The sequence below is a fragment of the Watersipora subatra genome, chromosome 5, assembly GCF_963576615.1.
Source record: "Watersipora subatra chromosome 5, tzWatSuba1.1, whole genome shotgun sequence".
Classification (NCBI taxonomy): Eukaryota; Metazoa; Bryozoa; class Gymnolaemata; order Cheilostomatida; family Watersiporidae; genus Watersipora; species Watersipora subatra.
In genome coordinates, this window is record NC_088712.1 from 64941431 (window position 1) to 64944167 (window position 2737).

The window sequence follows — 2737 nt, forward strand, 5'->3', positions numbered from 1 at the left end:
TTAGCCATTTGAGAACTCATGAGAGAAACTAATTAGTAACAAGCAGACATCACACACTCATTGTTAAAAACTTAATACTAATACTGTTAAAACTTAGCGACAGCAGTTCATAGTATCCTCGTATCCAAAACGTTTCGCTTGCTAGTTTATACATGACCTCTCTTGCAATTTGATAAAACGGTCATCTATAAAGAATCATCTGTTAGCTATTTGGCTGCAACCACAAAAGCGACAGAAAAAAGGAAACTAGCACTAATCAGACATGTAAGAGAAGAAACCCTGAGAGAGGTAGAGGGAAACCTGTGAGAGAGGTGTAGATGGGAAAGCTATGAGAGATGTAGAGGGAAAGCTGTAAGAGGTGTAGATGGGGAAGCTGTGAGAGGAGTGTAAAAGCTGTAGGTTGCAGTAGGGTTGTAAGGGTTGTAGAGAAAAAGCTGTGAGAAAGTTGTAGAAGAGAAGCTGTGAGATGGGTGTAGAGGGGAAGCTGTGAGAAAAGTGTAGAGGGAATGCTGTGAGAGAGATGTAGAAGGGAAGCTGTGAGAGGGGTACAGGAAAGCTATGAGAGATGTGGAGAGGAAGCTGTGAGAGAGGTGTAGAGAAGAAGCTGTGAGAGAGGTGTAGCGGGGAGGCCGTAAGAGAGGCGTAGAGGAGATGCTATGAACTGAGATTATGCAATGCTTAGTTCTTTACCAGTTTTGGTCCATGAAAACGTGTTGCAGGTTTTTCTGTCTCAGTATTAAACAATTTTCGTCAGCCAGTTTTCTAAAGAACTTGACAAACGAGAGATAGCTGTTAGAGCAATTCTCAGTAACATTACATTGATGGCTTTGCTAATGGATAGGAAACTCTTTCTTTCTTTTTCTCCTTCTCCCTGTGCTGACTCTTTCTCTCTCTCTCTCTCTCTCTCTCTCTTTCTCTCTTTCTTCTCTCTTTCTTCTCTCTTTCTTCTCTCTTACTTCTCTCTTTTTTCTATATCTTCTCTCTCTTTCTTCTCTCTCTTTCTTTTTTCTCTCTTTCTTCTCTTTTCTTCTCTCTTCCTTCTCTCTTTCTTCTCTCTCTCTCTCTCTCTCTCTCTCTCTCTCTCTCTCTCTTTCTCTCTTTCTCTCTTTCTCTCTTTCCTTCTGTCCTTCTTTCTCTCTCTTTCTTATCTCTCTTTCTTATCTCTCTCTTTCTTCTTTCCCTTTCTTTTCTCTCTTTCTTTTCTCTCTCTCTTTCGTCTTTTTCTTCTTCTTCTTCTTCTTCTTCTTCTTCTTCTCTCTCTCTTTTTCCCCCTTTCTCTCTTTCTCTCTGTCCCCCTCTCTCTCTTCTCTCTTTCTTCTCTCGTTCTTCTCTTTCTCTCTCTCTCTCTCTCTCTCTCTCTCTTTTTTCTTCTCTCTCTCGTTTCTCCTCTCTCCTTTCTCCTTTCTCCTCTCTCCTCTCTCCCTGCCCTCTCTCCCCTCTCCATGCCCTCTTTCTCTCTTCCCCTTTCCTGAAGTTGATCGTTTCAAGCACAACTGTCTTATGGTTTAGTCATTATTACTGACTTCCATGCAGCTCTATTTTCTGCCTTATCTTGTCATCTGTTTGTGTCTATTTCTCGCAACTCAATGTGAACTACTTTAATATACTCAAAATTTTGTTCAAATAAATTAACTTCGACCCAATTTACTTCCAAAGCAAACAAAATTACTTTCAATAATAAGTTGCGCTCAATGAACGTTTTCGGTAAGAGAATGACCCTTCTGACCGTATTGAATTATAACTAGGTCAAAAAAAACCTTTTGTCCCGATGGACTTATGGCTAAGTCAAAATAACCCTTCTGATACCATGAACTTATAACTAGGTCAGCACAACCCTTCTAACCTAGTGAATTTATAAATAAGGTCAAAATACTTCAAATGGTGATCAAAATGTGACTAGTCTGACTTTAGTCTTCAAAATCAAGTTCCAAACATTTTCCTGTAGTTATTATTGGTAACAAGTACTTTTACATGACATACACCAATAAAATAATTATTGATTGCCAAATATGGTTTTAATCTAGATTATCAGTTGGCTTTTAGAGAGAGTAAATTTGATCGATTCTCCATCGCACTATGTTTAATATCAGATAGCATTTCAATAGACACTTTGCTTGAATGCTGTTAATTTGCATGGACAGCGTAAAACTGATTATATGCTGGTTTTCATAAGTATTTTTCTCCAACCATAGCAAATCTTTAAAAATATTAGGCAAATTGCTGACAACTATCATGGTAAACACAGCATGACCGTGATGAAAGGATTTAGTGGTATGGCTCGTCATACTAGCTACTGGACACTGGTTATCTAGCCATTCAATCACAGCAGGTTACCTTCTACATGAAGAGGTTGTACACTTCCAGTATCTTCTGTCACACTCTTTATTGGAAAATTTACTATTCCACCAGTTTTGTTTTGTTTAGGTGTGTGAGCAAGTCCTATCAAAAACTTGCTTCCATCGGTGAGATCAACCTGTAATTACACCAGTTGTTATTTAATACACAAGGATGAAGACTTGACCAAGTTCAATATGGTAAAAAGTTCTATAATCATCTTTAAAACAACATTTTTGACAAGAGTTCTGTTAGTTTCTCTGTTCAAAAGTGGTACAAGTTCGAAAGGTTACTGAATAGCATGAGCAGGTGGCATGTTTATGGGTCTCATAATAAACCTGATGAAATATATTTAGAAGGTATTGTACCTCTAGACTCCCAATGCTTATGAAGCCATCAGTAG